The following is an 18,117-nucleotide window of genomic DNA, read 5'->3' as shown; positions in this document are numbered from 1 at the left end:
CTGCGTTAAGTGAGGAAAAATTCACTTTAATGGGAAATTTTTGGGAGTTTCCAGGATTTTTCCAGTTACGAAGCTAGTGAAGCTAGTGAAATCTGATGTGACCATCTTTACTCATAAAAGCAATAATATTCCATAAAAATGACTATTATTAAATAAAATTTCCAGAAACAAATTATTTCTCAACGTAAATAAAAACCAACCGAAAATATTTCATACTAGTACATATTAATTAGTAAACCAATGGATTGATTTTGAAACTGTTGAATAATTGCAACGGCTAAATCATACATGTAAACCGCAGATATGTATAAAATGTATGCAATTTAAACCGGAATGTTTCTTTAAATTTGTGGCATTCATACCTTTGAAAAAACTGTATCATTTAAACAAGTTATGCGGTGCTTCTTTCAATTCGTTGAGTTCTCACTTACTAAGAGTATAATTACTATTGAAATTTGTTCGGGAAAGCTGACTACAGCAATTATGATTAATATTATTTAAATGCATTTCCGCTAAAATGGAAGCAAAAGAGAGCTGTGCGTTTCGAAAAAACAATCAAGTGAGTAATTTACATTTAATTTCGTTTAATTAGAAGTAGTTCTGATACAAAGAAGGCGATTATATTCCGAGGAAAATAAAAATAAATTACCGCAGGCGCGCATACAAAAATCTTATTTAGAACCAGTCGAGAGCTTTTCCAGTAGGTTTATAAATTTATAAACCAGTCCAATTAAACTCTGCTTAATAAGCGTTGTAAAAGGCTATACTGTGTTGTTAATGTTTAATTATCAATTATTTCTTGAGTATCACGAAGTCGTTTCAGGATTTCCTTATTAAGGAACAGAAGAATGCTTCTCGATAACTTGTGTCTGTCTTAATGGGGCACAGTTTAACAAATTAGCTCCGGATCGTCGACAAAATTGACATATATGGCGAAATGTAAATCAACGGAAACATTTGTTTTAATGCATTTGCTTATTGGCGTTCATGGAGTTTATTAATAATATCACCAATGCTGGGAAGTAGAAAGCTTATTTTGGTACGCCGTTTGCTTGGCTGGTTTAGTTTCTACGATTGCTCATTTTGCAACATACAATTATGACAAATTAGGAAACCGTGCTAATAAGTTTTGCGAAAAAATGAGGACATTTTAATCGTATTTTCAATAACAAAGCATCATCATGCAGCAATGAAATATATCAGCAGATGTTTCTGTAACAAATAACATTAAAATGTACACGTTTAATTCGCTTGAATTGAAATTAAGAGACTTATTCACACATACAAGTCCACTGGCTTATTATTACCTAAGATTTTATAATATATTATCAAAGTTTATATCAACTAATGTCTGATAAATTACTTTCGAAATGAGTTTAACGTAATGTTAGCTGTAACAGAACTATTTGCTGGAACAGTTTCAGACATTTAATTGAAGGGAAATATTTTCTCCAACATCTTGCAAACAGTTTTAATGCTTTAGGTTCAATCTTAACTAAAATAAATGCCTCTAATGGCACTACAAGTTCCAATTATGATAATACTAGTCCAGTTGTCCTACTTGTATTATTTCACATCTTAACGGCTTACCACGCCCGATGCATTTAATTCTTTTTTCGTATATGCCGCATTTCTGTTTTAATAAATACTTAATATAATAACGCGAAGCCGTAATTAATATGGCAATTTATGGGCAAGAATGACTGTAAAACAAACGTTTTATATCATGATAAATGGCATTTGCACGCAGTTTACTACATAACATCTATTCAAAGTATCGGTTTGAAAAAATATTTCCACGCATCTGGCTATTATTCCTCAACAGTTAATTAAACGACATTCTATAGTGCAGATTTTTCATGTCGTTCAACTGTAGCACATGAGTTAAGTCAGACTTTAAGGGTGAATTCGTAGATTGTTTTGTTCATACAAATAAAAATGTTTTGTATATTTCCAATTACATATTTGAAAGTTTAAAAGTAAAAAAAAATACCGAAAACCCAATTCGTTTTGGACTTGAAGTAGATTCAACTCTAAAGAAATTGTTTGTTGTCCGCTATATAAATACAAAAATTTGCGCAATGCCTTACTTCGCACTGTTGGCACTTGACCTATATTTTCACTATTTATTCAGTATTAATTTTAAATATTCCTTCCAAAATTACAAGTCTCAAATATATGTGTTGAAAATACGAAACCAGTTTGTTTCATTGAATTTTATCCAGTGTCTATACACCCACAATATAATAATTGAGTTTTAGATGTGTCAATATTGCTTGATCGCAACTCACAAAAATTAAACAATCTACAAAGCCTCGGCAGTATCCAATAAAAAAAAAACAAGTACATATATTCAAAGATTAAACAAGCATAATCATATATCTAAGCAAATATAGGGTCTCGTTCTCCCATTGAAAATATTCCAATTTGAAGTTGCTTCGAACAAAGTTGAACCGATCACAATGTTTATTTAGGATGATTAGGTATTTGAATAAATTTAAAGAAGCAAGAGGGCTTCGCAAAGCTCAATTGATATTGTCAATCAGCGTGAGGTCTGTTGACCAAAGACTTGACCACACTCCGTGTTTCCTCGATATACGATCTTTCCGGGTTTGTTTGTCTGATAGTATACTTTGTTGAACGTTGAGCAGCTGTGTTTATGCGGTTAAAGATGGTTGCTTTTATTGTTGGTTATTAATATAATTGTCATGTTTCACATCGCATGTGTTTTAATACAGAAAACAAACCTCAAGTAGGCTTGGATTTCTTAATGGTAAATATCGATAAAAGAAACGTGTTTCTATCTAGATTGCAAATGAGCAAAATGCTTGTCGATTCGAATTCATCTGGAGCGATTTAAAGAACTGTTTGCGATAGAAATTTAATCAGATGAAATTATTTACTCATATAAGTTTACATCAGCTCAATGTTCCAATCCGATCAGAACAATATTTTAATTTTTCAATAAACTGTGATATTTTCAATTAATTTTATTAGAATAAGAACGCTAAATGCATATTCTGTATGTATTAACTTTTACTGACACATATTTTTGTCTCAATTGCAGTAGTAATATGCGAAATCAACCTTCCAGAAATGAAGAATCAAGCCCGAAAAAAAGTAAACAATTTGTACCTACGTTACAAACGATATATCACTTAGAAAAAGAAACGATGATTTTCCTAGTCTGTTCAAGTGGTAAGGTTTAATTTAAATTGGCTCCAAAATCGAGTTTTGTAACAATGACTACAACACTTGCAGCGTGCCATCGGAGAGTTCTATTAAATAAGAAGATAAGGTAGCGTCTGTAAAACATCAGTTACTGGCATCAATTAGAAGTTAATAAAATAATTTCCTAAAAACTAGCATTGCCTAGAAAAACAAATGCCTTTTTAATCAACAACAAATCAACCTTCTATTTAGATTCGTAACTATAACAATCAAACATAATCCAATGAAAAATTTATTATAAAAAATATTCTTCAAAAAGTGTGGATTTTATTTATTGTATTTGCTGCCTACTGCCTTACAGGAGCAGGTTTCGCTTGATTGTACTTATTCAGTTAAACATTGTAACATGTTCTTTTCTTGATGAAAATATTTTACATTTTTTTTATTTTACCACAAATTATTGCATGCTAATTTTGAGTTTGAGAATATAGAATAAGAAAACAAATAATGCTGGTTTGGGTTAGCCTAACAAAAAATGCAAGAAAAAATTACGTTGTATGTTTTCCGGAGATAATAACTATTGAAATTGTTTCTCAACTTGAACGGGAGATAATTGTTCAGTATAAACCGGGCCAGAAAAGACGTCTTAAAAGCAGAAAGTAATCTTCATTAATATTCGAAAATGTGCCTCAACTTTTTCTTTAACCACAGATTTTAATTCAAAATTTTACATCTAGAAAAATGTTCTGATAAGCAAATAAAGTTCCGTACATCAAGTTGGAAAAAACTTTGTCAAAAGTAGAAAATTAAGACTGCAAAGACAAAAGTATCATGACTTGCCTCCCACACTTTAGCCGTCGGAAATGTCGTTTAGAAGCTAAAAACAATCTAAACCACATGGCAGTATTCGTTTCATTGGTCAAAAAATGTGTATTAAAATATGTGAAACCGCAATAATATTTCCTAGCCAAGCGAACAATTCTAATGGAAATTAAAAATTTGAAATTGCAAAAAATATATAGCTCAAGAGTGAAAAGAGTTTCGAATTTTCAGACATTCATTGTATAAACAAATTAAATAAAAGGACAACTAAGATCTTACCGACAATATACAATACAATAGTTGGCATATGGGTTGTGGAACTCACCTAGAAGAAAAAAACGGATTAAAAAATGCTGATTTTCCACTAGTTCACAGCAGAAGCATTACCGCATGGTAAAGCGAAGCTTTAATACGCATATGTAAATGTCCCTTAAGAATAGTCCGTCGAAATAGGCAATGAGGAAATGAACGAGATAGTTGTTAGTTTTAATCTGCAAGTCGGATATTGAACGTTGTCATAATTGGAACTCATGGAAGCAAAACGATTATTTTAATCTGGTCGGAATGAAGCTTCATTTAAGGAAGTTGAGCTTCCGGCTAGAGGGGTGACCTTTGAAGCAATCAAAGAGCACACACATTAACTAGTTCTATAATGGAATTGGGCACCATAATGACTACCGAATAAACTAACTAATAAACTAACTAAATTCAGCCAATCACCGCAATTTAAGGGATAAAAATATATACCCCAGTCAATCATTAAAAATTGTAACGCAAAATTAAACTGTTAGGAGTGTCGCTTGTAGATTTTATGCAGGATAATTATATTTAATTATAGTAATTGTAAAATAGAAAAAGAAAAACGTCTACGTAATAATAATGCTACTACCAATGATCAACCATATTTCTTAGACAGTTAAAAAACTCCAGTTACTTTAGTAATGGAAATATAGATAAAAAAGGTAGATGCATTTTGAGTAACTCTGGCTAGTAACTGAATTTCCTCGTTGCATGCTAAATTTTCGCACATATGTAGCAGCTTTTTTGCTTACTAAGTTGTGGAAAGCAAGATAATACCAAAGTCGATAATCGCGTGACTAATATGTGTGGCTAATTAAGTACTTGCTAAACATGTGACGATTATTTCAAAATCGTTATATGATAGGAAAAAACAACAGTCTTGCGATAATGTGATACGATTCCTTTAGAGGTATTCCGACGACTAGCCAAGACATTTGCGTTGTTCAGAACTCATAAAATTGTGAGTTTTTCTTGCTAATACGGAATTTGTATTCGTGAAGTCTCCATAAAAGACAGTAACAAACCGAGAGTAAAAACCTTCATAATATGGAATTGATGACGCTTTTTTATTGGTAAATCTGCCATTTATATTCGAGAAACTCCCAAAAGTCTATACCAAATATCTAGAAAAATACATCATGGGAAATTTACGATTTACAATTTTTTTAAATTTACAAATATGGAAATTCGCAGTGTCATTTAGCACTTAAAAGTGCCAGTTTTTTTTTGTCTCTGTTCAATTATTTGTTGTTCAAGTTTMAAATTTTGGATAACTACAGAACAATTTTTGAAAAAGMCGTTTGAAAGTTGAGCTACCTTGGATTTCTTAACTGTGATGAAATTTATATCATCAAATCGATTTTGGTCATGTGATTTTCGTGTAGAATAKGTTACGGCAAAATAAAACATGCAACACTTTTCACAAAATAAGTAAACATCCAAATTAGAAAAACGTACAACTCTTCATCGCACATTTATTTCAACAACTTAGTTCAACAAATCCTTAAACAAGGTCATTATACTACATGTTACCAACATGAACACTTGATGAACGTGGAATGAACTATAATTGTATATTTTTTTACCATATTATGATCTAGCATTAAACGCGTAAGTCATATTAACCAGTTTAAGAAACTTCTTCACGTATTTTTGTTAAAAACAGAACCATATACACTTTTGGAATACCTGCATCCTGTTCAGGCTAAGCCTAGACCATGTGAAATACCGTGTATTTCTTAATAAATATTTATGCCTCTATTACTCTATTACATTTTTACGTAAACACGCTACTCTTATAAAAAGCCGCTGCAACCGTTTTCAAGATATTTTGCCTGATAATGAGGACATGGAAGTAGCACCATGCACATGTCCGACCAACATCAAATTTAAGGGTCTCAAAACCTACAAATGCCAAGTTTCGTCCAGATATCTATACTATATCAAAAATTACTTAGAAAAAGGAAAATGAAAGTTAAATTTGAAATGAATGGGATATTAGGGGGTTGTCTAATTCTTCAAAGTGTTTTAAGTATTTGCCTTCCAATGGTCTACGTCGTCAAAGAATCATATGTACGAGAAATCAATATTTTCAAGCATGTTTAAAAAAAGGTATAAGCGAATGAAGTCATTGATATATTTAAATCGATCTAAATATAGGGACAAGAATAGTTCATAAAACGGACATACATCATAAATGTTGAGTGCTAATATTCCAGCCGGTTAACAATGCCTAGTTAGTGTTAAAACATTATTTCAACGATCATATGGAAATTTATGTTTTTCTATTATGCGAGAAAACTTAATTACCCCTTTCAGCCGATTCGATTTAAAAGCAAATCGCATTAAAACAAATTGAATTCCTTGCCTCTTGGTTATTAATGATTGTGATACGTGGGGAAAACCCGTTTGATATGTTATTTCAAAACTTGCATGCAAACGGCGGAGTAGTTCTGGTCAGAAGTTCTGCTCAAGGCGAGTATTAGAATACGGAACTTTCGAATAAAAAATTTCGATTCAATTAATTTTACTTTCAAAGTCGGTGTATTATTTGTAATGATTTTCCAAGATTGTCAGTGAATGTTCTTGAAGAATGAAGCACAGCAGTAGATTACAATTTAAAAGATATTTAAAACGTTGCAAATTGATGAGGAAACAAAGGGGTATTTTTTTGTAAAAGGCGTGAGAAAACCTTGTTACTAAAAATAATTTTCGTTGATTAGAGGCACGAACTATCAAAAAGTTGCCAAGTGAAAATTGAAAGAAAAAGAAGAAGAAAAGTGAAATAGACAGAAAATTTAAATACGTGGATGCAGCACACAACAGTTAAACAGATATCCGCTGTAGAAAAAGTGTAATCTAAAGAAAGACTTATGATTAGCTTCCTTTTACAAACTCATGAACAAATTATTTTCATTGCCTTAACACACACTCAAGATGCTGCTGATGTCCAAAGACACAGAGTGACAATCGGTAGACATTCCCATCTTATTTTTTCGCACAGTACATTATAGATCTTTTAAATTGAAATTAAAATTCTAGATCTAGAGAACCCAGATCTTCAAATAATAATATAAAAACCCGCTTGCTACTGTGTGCTTGTGCTGTGTACCAATATGAGTTTCATGAGTTGAACGTGGTCAAAAAAGTTTTAATAAATACAAAATTTTATATTTTTTGTAACAAAAAGTAAATTACCGGACGAAAAGCACGACAATGGATTAACTGGAAGCTTCTATGGAAAGTTAATCAGCGTAACACCGCCACGAACGGTTGGTGATATATACACAAGGAAAGTAAATTGTATTACGTATCCCAATCTATTTGAGAGCCCCTGCTCGCAGGCAAGAATCTGATTCGCCATCTATACGAAACAAAGCAATCTCATCAGGCTATACAATCGCACATTATGACGTATTATTAGCGCATTACAGCTATTGGAGAGTGATTCAATTATTGGAATAGCGCTGTTGCGGTAAGCCAGAACTGCGATCAAACATCTCCCGATTGCAGGAAAAGATTAGGAGGCCGGTTCTCCTTATTTTCTCAGTGGAAAGATGAACATGGAAACTTTGTACATGCCAGCCTTTGATTAAATTTAGTTTCGGTAAATTGAGACTTATTTCACGTGGAAGGATTTTGGGGAGACCACTTTCCTAGCCTTTCAATAAATTAATTTGCCTTACGTGCTCATTCGGAAGTTGTTGCTAATATCGTGGGATTCAATTCGGTTGTCTGAAATAATGAATGTATTGTTAGGAGTAACAATAATCTAGGTACCAGGATGGGAACATAAGAAATCTCATAATAATAGTAGCAAATGTTACTATTTTGTCTCCAAATATATTTAATAATCTGCATGATAAACGCTCACAACAGGGGCTGGTTTAATGCGCCAAAATTCATTCTCATTGAAGCACTTGAGGCACGAAAATTTGCCGCAATTGCACTGATGAACGCTTGTTTCAAACCAGTTCAGTACAGACATAGAACGACTAAGTCCATTTTGCGTTCCTCGCAGGCAAGAACAAGCACTGCGACAAACATGGAAAACAATTTGAGGATATCTCGGAACTTTGCCGTGGGTTGGAACTTTTGAAACTAACCTGCAGGTCCAGTAGTAGTTGAACAAGAGCTGCATAGACAGCTTTTACCGTTTTATGCCTTTAACGTTTCCTCAACTGCTAGTACTTTTACAAGACATATATTCTTCTAACAGACAAGGAGTTTCGATATCTCCCAAACTATTCACATTGTCTATGGAGGACATGTTCAGAGAGCTAAACTGGCAGAACAAGGGTATCCTCATAAACGGCGAAAGGATATTAGAAAGACCTTAGATTTGCGGATGACACCACATTGATAGCACTGGACCAAAATGAACTACAGTTTCAGATCAAACAGCTCTAAAATTCAATATTAACAAAACTAAGTATCTAACCAAATATATAGCTACTTACATAAGAATCAACATATTATAAGCATAAATAACCGACCGACCAGTTGAAAAATTAGAATCATATATATACTTGGATCAAAAGATACAGATAACAAAAAACAATCTGACTGCAGATTTATCACGCCGAATATCCTTGGCATGGTCAGCATTTGGGAGAATAATAGATGTCTTTAAGTCCGATATGCCAAATACGATAAAAGCTAGAGTATGTCCTACCGGTTGTTACTTATGTAACAGAAACCTGGGCACCAAACAACAATACTATAAATAGATTACAGCTAACACAGCGAACCGTGGAAAGACGAATCCTAAACATCAAACTACAAAACCGGATTACCAACACAGAAATAAGAAGAATAAAAGTTGAAGATGTTACAGAAAAAATATGTGCACTAGTGGAACTGAGCGGGACATTTTGGGAGAATGGCAGACAACACATGGACGCAAAGAATGATAGAATGGAAACCGTGGGAAAGCAAAAGTAGTGGAGTTGATGCATGTTCAGGTGACTTTGTGGATGTGGATGTGGAAAATTGCTTTTCAATCGACTGATAATTCCCTAGAATTACGAAAAAGTTCAGACTATACAATAAAGCCTAAATTAGCCAACGTCAAAAAACAACAAAATTGACTCCGGCCCTGCAACTCTTTCCAAAGGAATTACTCCCATTTTAGACCACCGTGTATTAAAACTGTTATCAACGACTTGCAAGTATAAAAACATATTTTGATAAAACGAATGAGTCGAGAAAGTTACAGCCATTACCAAGCTAATTGAAGCGGACATTCACGCACTTGGATGTACTTATGCAAATGTCGCCTTAGCTGCATTTTCTTGTTTTCTAAATGTTCAAGTCCATTTTAAACTGGTCGGTATATTTAAAGAATTTTTATTTTTATTAGATTGTTATTTAGATTTCAAGCGGCGGACATTAGCTAATGATTTACATTTAATAGGACATGCCAACGAATTTTATTACCTCACTACGCAAAAAGCAGTGTCTTCAGCTAGACTAAACATATGTCTTACCCGTTGCTGCTAGTGGATTTTACTAAAATTAATCTGCGATATGATTACAAAATTCCATCCTTCCACGAAGTAATTTCCTAGCAGTAATAAATTGTATTCCTCCCTACCTCAATTAGTAAAATTAATATCTCGATTATGAATATTAAACAAAAGCACCTAATTACTTTTTTAATAAATTATACACACCCTGGCAAAACACACAACTTCACTTATGTGCTCAACGTTCTTCTAGTAACAAGCCATTTTAATTAAATTTTCCCCATTCAGTAGTTCCCGTTTATGAATATTCCCATTATAATTAAGCCAGACACGCGTCAACCGGCTTGAAGGCAACTATTCCATAAATTTCGACCAGGTTTCATGCGCCACTCTAAAAGGATGAGCGCCTAATAACGTAACAACTCACTCTTGTTTATAATTACTTTTAGCTATTCTATTAAGAAAATTGGTGCATTCCGGTGTAATAATTACGTTTAATCTGATGAAATGCTGATATATTGCTGAGCTCGAAGTCTGAAGCAACAACTTAATGAATTTGAAAAACATTGTTCATATTAACACCGAAAGTAGTACACCTTGTAGATCAATTTGAAAACCGATCGAAATTATTGAACGCTTTCGCATTTCACAGCTGCCAAAAAATGGATTTTGGTTTTACAAGCAGCAATTACATACAGTTAAATCAGTAGTGAGAAAATTTCAGATAATCTCATTAAAGACTTGAAGTTCAGCGTTCTCCTGTTTCTTCGCCATAAATACTAAGCACAGTAAGTAATTTGTTTAATGTGCACTTCTTACAATTTCTTGAAACTAAAAACGTCTATTTAGCAAAGTATCAAGCAGTTTGGCTTAATTCAAAATTGTGTTTGCTTTTCAAAACAATCGACAAAAACATTCCAATGTTCAGGCCCAATAATGCTCTTCATGGGTTCTTCAAATAAATATCTTCCTCTCGACGTTAACAGAACTCTTCGTTTTCCTTCTTGTTCCTAGAAGCAGCTTTACCTATTCCGATCATTGAACAAACCGTGAAGCCATGTACCCGTAAGAGAGGTAAAACCGCAATATTAACCGTAATTATAGAAACAAATTTAAAGAAGCGGAAAAAGAGGATGAAATGGAAAACTGGTGATGACAGTCAAACAGAAGCAAAGAAAAAACGCCCGAATAAGTTAAAAGTATTGAAAACTGAGCATGATTCAATTTGTCATCTTCAATTTGTCTTCTCTATTTCTATCTCTGTGGATTCCTTGTTCAGCAGAACAAAACAATTCCTGTGCAAGCGTGGATTGCGACAACTAATAACTAAATAATCATACTCTTCTGACCGACTTACTTATGTGTATCCACTTAAATATGTACAAAAATAAAACTGTACAGGTTCCATTTTTCATGATACTAACTAGAAGTCTGATGAAACATTATAGAATTTTGGAAATGGACCCCTTTTAAAATTAGTCGTTGGTCTATCGTCTATTGGTAGTTTTGCATATATTTTTTGTAAACATATTTTATTTTTAAACATAAAAAATATTCTTAATTGGCATGTTTAAGAGAACGCCAAATACCCCGTTCGGCACCATTTACCTCTACATTTAAAAACACAAAAAACATATTAATTATCGTAAATTTCTTACTTGCTAAATATTTTCTCATTTAATAAATTAATATTTCTTAATGATATTTCAAATTTATACACGACTATTAACGATACAAAAAATAGCTAAGCGTACCTACCTCATTTTTGCAAAAAATTCTCAATTCTTGGCAGCTATTGAATGCTCATGAATAACCAACACCGTAATAACCGTCGATAGTTAATAAACGTTTCATGTGAAGTATCGGAACTTAGATTAAGGCATGATGGAAAGATAACCAAAGGAAATACTCTGTAAATAGAGTTGTCAATTGAGATTCCTTTCAATTGAGAAATAAAATTCTCATTTCATCCCGATCGTGATCGAAGTATTTTGATTCCGATCTTTAAATCTTTACTACCGTGTAATCGATTCTTACTACATTAATTGAAACGAATTACATGTTTGCGATAAGCTGATAAATAATATTTATCCAAAAAATTGAAAATTGCTCATATGACTTGAAACTGGATAAGGCGACTCAAAATTAAAAAATTGAATTGTGACAAGAAAATGAATTATTCTAATTCAATGAAAATATAGTACATATTCCGAATGAGGAATTCTCATAATAGATCGATTAAAAGTAGCCCCATTGGTACCGCAGCCTTACATTTATGCATACATGAACAAAACCCAAATTTATGAGTCAAAAAATGGCAAAAAAATTGAGTTTTAAAGAAGAAACAGTCTCCTCATTCAAAAATTGTTAAAAGTACAAGAATATTGAATACTTTTCCTAAATGAATATATTCCATTTAAGAAAATCACACCATAAATTTAATCAGATTGCTTGTAATTTATTTCACTAAATCTAATGGTATGGTTTTGATTACATAAAAAAGCACTCAGTATTTGGCAGTTTTAAATAGGTTCTCCTCGGTTGAATAACTTACATAATTATGCTTCTTTGATAATACATATGATAATTCTTATTACAGTTTTATTCATGTACTTAATTACCTTAAACAGGTGTGCCCAATGTGGGTGTGATTTTGTTAAAACTGGCATTAGACAGGTGTTTTAACTAAAATAATGGAATTGGACAAGTTATTCCTTATTATAATAACATATTGTTACAATTTTATTTGAAAATTTTACAAATGTTTAAATTTTTATTTGACAAAAACGATTATTCGCAGCATTATTTGTGAATTGCAGTTTATCGCATTTGATATCTTGAGTTTTGAGTAAGAATGTCAGATTTTTTAACAAATAACTTTTGGCTCTGGTTAAAATCACCATGCATTTTTAATGGTTTTTTGCTTTTCACGGCGTAGGTACGAAATATAATAAACTGGCCGTATTTAGTTAATGTGATTAAAAAATTTGAAAAACCTTTTTCTATAGCAGATACTTACACATCAAAAGGTGTGTCTAACAAAACAAACTTTTATTTTAAATCAGCTGTTTGCTCTGTTACTTTTAAGTATGTTGGCTTCTAATTGAGACCAATTTATTTATTACACATCAAGCTTGTTCTATAAAAATATCGCCCAATTTTAAATGTGCGCTTTCCAAACCCAGTTTTTGCGTTTATTATTTAATACATTGTGACTTTTTGCATTTACTTGCATTGTTGATTTACGAAATGATTGATAATAGAAACATTTCCTATTGCTGCAAGAGTGAAAAACTACTTGTTTCGCTACCAAAACGTTAAGGAGTTATTTATTCAGTTCCAACAAAATTTTACTCAAAGATGGGTTTAATACCTTTTTCTAGGCTTGCACTTGTTATTATTTAATGCATCTAAAAGCAACAAACCCAGCCATACAAAAATGTGGAAATACAGCAAAATAAATGAAATATTGAATTATTTCCATATTTCATAACTCATATTTTTACAAGCTAGTAATTTCAAGAAGAATATGGTCGAAACATAATAAATTATCGTTAATTATTTCCCGTAAAGAACTGGGCGTAACGTTAACTATGTTGTGGTATTTCAGGTTTCATGAAAACAAAATATCTCTAACATTTCCATTTAACCTTAATTTCCGGGTTATGAAAATGTAAATGTCGTACTCTTTTCGCATACAGTTATGTGTATAGCTGCAGTCTACTTAATTTGTCTATAATTGACGTTATTATGCAAATGAATTCAGAAATGTGTTTTAATGAGAAACATATTTTTATCTTCGTATAAATTGTATATACGCCATAAGATATAACTTCCAATTAAGTAATTAAAAATAATATTGTGCGTTCGAGATAGCAGTTATAGCGGATATGTGATATTATGGCACTTACTTACTTTCCGGCAAAGAAATATGTATGTATATACCTAATTGAAACTATTCGTATAGAAATTTATCTGTCTGCCAAGCATTTCAACCTTGTGTGCGAGTGTTTCTGCTGTATTATACAAGGTGATCCTAAAATACGTGGTTAATCTCAGGGAGTACATAAAAACGACAACATATACGACCCTCAACGCTCAGGTTGCAAAAACATTTCACCTTCAAATTTAAAATTATGATCTCTATTGCAAAAATACATAAATGTTATTACTGACAATTGTAATAATTTTTATGGCATCCGTATGATTATTGTTATTGGCTTGTTAAACTGAATTCCAGTAGTAGTATATGTAATTATACCTTCAATCAGTTTTATTTCGACAATTGTGCAGGTGAGCTGATTTTATGCAATTGTATGTATGTTTAATACTCTTAAGTGCGTTTTGGAATACGTTAAGTGAGGTTAAGAACATAAAACTCTAATCAAATTAGCAACCTGAATAGTTTACAAAAATACTGGCTAATACTTGAAAACTATAGAAACAAAAACGGCATGGTACCGCAAACTGCAACCGTATTTTTGTCGCATAAACAAGTTAACTCATCTGGTAAATTATAGAGAGTTTCAAGTAAACTGGAAAAGTTTCTTTAAAGATCCATTAAATTCACGATGGCTTAATTAAAAAGAGGAAAATGCAATTAGAATTGATGAAGGGGATAAAATAAATCGGTTTCCAGTACGTTTAGAAATCAGGGCTATATTTTACACACAGTTACACTTGCATATAAATATGTCCAATATCTGCATGTACAAATCCCTAGTTTTGGATTTTGCAATTAAACGTTGTAGTCATTCAACGCAAAATATCATCAAATTAGCACCTAGAATACGCGCCACCCTGCAGACAGTAACTAATTAAGTGCAAAACCTTTTTTCCTACCAACTTCCAGCCTTTAATTAGACAGAACTATTTTCCGCTATGGTAGTGAACGACAATAATTACGCAGTTTATTTCAGTCTTGAAAAATAATTACCGTTTTCTTTTCGGGCCCTTAAAGCTAGTACAAAGACGGCTTCAATGGCCTCTCATTACATCTGTCGTGAAACTTTGTTGTAAACCAATACTAATTAGTTCAGTTGCAAACCTTGTGGTTGAAGCAGGATGTAGCTCACAGTTTCAGGTTTTAATTAACGAAAAAACAAAAAACCTTGCGGAATACTAGTGCGGTTTTCATGTTCGTTTTTCAAAATGTTTTTTCAATGTGAAAGCATGGATAACACTGGAATTATTGCACTTTATTAGAGTAATCCGTCATTAAAAAATAAAATGTCTTCATCCATTATAATCATTTTTCTGACAAAATAAGCTCGACTGTAAGGAATGGAATTTTTTTTAAATGATTTAAGCGGCAATGAGCAAAATTTTTCGGGTTTTCACTACTAACAACCTGCTGCAAAATTAACATTAAAATTTTGCATTTCTGCACAGAACCATTTATTATGGTAAATCATTGTTTTACATACCTTCAAAAAATAAAAATATTTATTATTTAAATAAGTGCAACTAAACTGTCGCATCAAGTGGGAAATTCCTAGTATGTCCATTTGCACAACCCTAAGATTTAAGGTATAAAAAATCAAGTTAAAGATTAAAATTGCAAAGAAAAACAAGAACGGCAGGCTTACTCATTGTATGATTCCGATAAATACTCAGAAATTAGATAAGATTTTTAAATGAAAAAAATTTGTTCAAAACAAGTGGAACATTTAACGTTAAAAGTTTAACAAAATATTTTTTAGATTGATGATATGGTAGGTTTTCATGCATTTTTTCCATTGTCCAAAAACTACATCTGAATATTTGTCAAGCTCATGGCTTCCAGCATTGTTTCGTTAAAAAGTTTGGCGTTATTATTGTATTTTGATTGTTCTCCTAAAATTATTGAAACGTTCTAAATGTTTTTTAACAAAATTCAAAAACATTTTTAACACTAGATATTACGGATCGATCTTTACAGGTGCTGCAAACATTGCCTCTTGCCTAGGTAAAGTGAAAAGCAAAATATGAAATAAGACAGATAAAAACTGATTAGCAATTACTCACTTACGAAACGCAAACAAAATGAATTTTCAATTAAAAAGTTAAAAAATAATTCTTTAGACAATAACACTGAAACAAAGCAGATATATACTGAACGGCGGTTTCCAAGTTTGTTCATGGCAATTTCATGTACATTGCGATTATGATATAATCATTATACCGTATAATTTAAGTTTTTGAAATTTATTATTGCAAATTGCCTCTTCTGACAATTTCATAATATGTATCTACAATATTACACTAGAAACAAAAATATAAAATTTAAATATTTTTTATATAAATCACTTAGTCTTTCACTAAAAATAATAATAGAAGTTACAGTATTTTAAATAAAGGTACTTCTAATAGCGTTCATATAATGATCATTCCTATGAAAATTCGTGCTTTCAAAATGAGCCTGTGACCGAAATGAGCCAAAATTAATGATGCTTTCACATGTCACAAGTCGATAGTTTTTTGTTAACTGTATAGCAAAGCCATTGAAACAAACAAAAATTGCCAACAATTTTTTTGAATACAGTTTAAAACAAAAATCTTACAAAGTTTTTCGCAAAGTAAGTCTACGATTTTGTGTAACTTAAAGAACATCTTCAAAGTTGGCAGCATTAACTTCAACATTCTACTCGACGCAGCTAATGTTCCTTAACGGTCCTTAATAAGAAAATCGTTTTTTTCTTTAGTGTTGTTGCAGCCTGCTGTATGCGAAGAAATAAAGCTTCCCGTGTGTTTACTTGCGTCTTGCAAATGCAAACTATTCATGAAATCCCAGAAGAAAAAATCGCAAGGGTTTAGATCTGGGGAAATTGGTGGCCAAGCAACTGATCCATTTGAGCCAATCCACTTATTTAGAAGAGTAATATTCAAAATCTCCTCTACTTTATTATATAGAAGCTTCTACCTAAAAGCTTTCATAATACTCCCGAAAAGGCTTCATAAGTCATCGTAAAAAATTTGGAAATTAGAATAACGTTTTATATTATTACACTGAGTCTGCTACGGAGTCGCCCTGTATTATTCAGTTAACTCGACGGTAATTTAGCCGGTCGATAAGATTTATGTGGCTTCTCATTTTAATAAGATATTCTCATTATGGCTAGTATGCACAATAGAAAAGCAAATAGTTGTACACTAACCCAAATTATTGCAAACTATAAGCTTTGTAAGCATTAATTATAAGAGATTACGTTGAGTAGTGAACATGAAAATTTAATACAATACATTTAAGCTAATTATATCAACGTAACCGTTTTTAAGCCCGACTTTCATAATTAGACGTTGAAACTTTGTACAGTATTCCCTGATTATACCGAAGACTTGCAACTTGGCTAATTAGTATTGGTTTACAACTTGGCTTCACGGTGGATGTAATAAGTGAAAATTACAACCTGCCCAGTATTTGCTGAGAAGACCTAATCAGAAAAATACTAATTATTTTGCGAACGTAGAATCAACCAGCACTTAATTATTGTCGTTCCCTCAATGAACCGAGCAAGGAGTAATTGCAGTTTAATTAAAGATTTTATAGGAAATAGATTTCCGTTCAATGTTGTGCCCGAGTGGGTGATTAGCTTTCTTAAAGCGCTATTTAACTAAGTAATGGGAAATTTATGACATACATATGTACATAATTGTCTCTATTCAATTGAGAAAACACGGCAAGAAACAATAAAGGAATCGATCAATATTAATTGATGTAAAACATCACTAAAAACATACTGAGCCAGTTCACAAACTGATTAATAAGCAAGACGAAAATAGTAAACACATTAATAAACATTCCAATACAGTATGCACATCAACAAGCTGTTTCATATCATAATAAATTTCATTTACTATACAAGGTGTCCCATGATGATAAGGGATAAAGCCACTTAGTATGTGTAATCTTCAGACCAAATAGAGTAGAAACTTCTAATAAAATTTTACCCCAATGAAAACACAGATAATTTTTGTAATAATGAGAGTTAAATTGTTATAATTCATATAATTAAAATTTTCGTTTAAAATCGATACCGAAATTACTGAAAATGATGTAATTATTGGGCATAAGTTCTACTTAGACTAATATTCGTCAATACTCGGATTCAGATCGGCTGCTTCAAAAATGCGCCTTAAGAATTGTCCTAAAGGAAAGTGGGTAGGAGCATTCTCGTGCTGGTACCCACTTTGCTTTCAATTCTAGAAAATAGTTCCCAAAAACCAACCCAAAAACGTACCATGCATTCTCTGGAAAACTGTGTGGTTGCATGAGAATGTTCAGAATCTCATGAATGGCTATTTTTCTATCCGTTAATCCAATCCTTGTAAATGTTGCAATGTTCAAGAAAAAATAACATCACCAAAAAGGAATTAT

General features: G+C 32.1%; 1 protein-coding gene across 1 annotated transcript in view; it reads right to left on the bottom strand.

Moving 5' to 3' along the window:
* LOC109541178 (LIM domain only protein 3) overlaps positions 1 to 18,117 on the bottom strand; it is a 79,404-nt gene that overhangs the window by 55,109 nt on the left and 6,178 nt on the right. The gene's annotated exons all lie outside the window — the stretch shown is intronic.

This window comes from Dendroctonus ponderosae, unplaced genomic scaffold (genome assembly GCF_020466585.1).
Source record: "Dendroctonus ponderosae isolate FM_Combo_2020 unplaced genomic scaffold, Dpon_F_20191213v2 Dpon_F_20191213_1, whole genome shotgun sequence".
Taxonomy (NCBI): Eukaryota; Metazoa; Arthropoda; class Insecta; order Coleoptera; family Curculionidae; genus Dendroctonus; species Dendroctonus ponderosae.
Note: the sequence above shows the minus strand (reverse complement) of the source record. Positions and strands in the feature narration are given on the sequence as shown.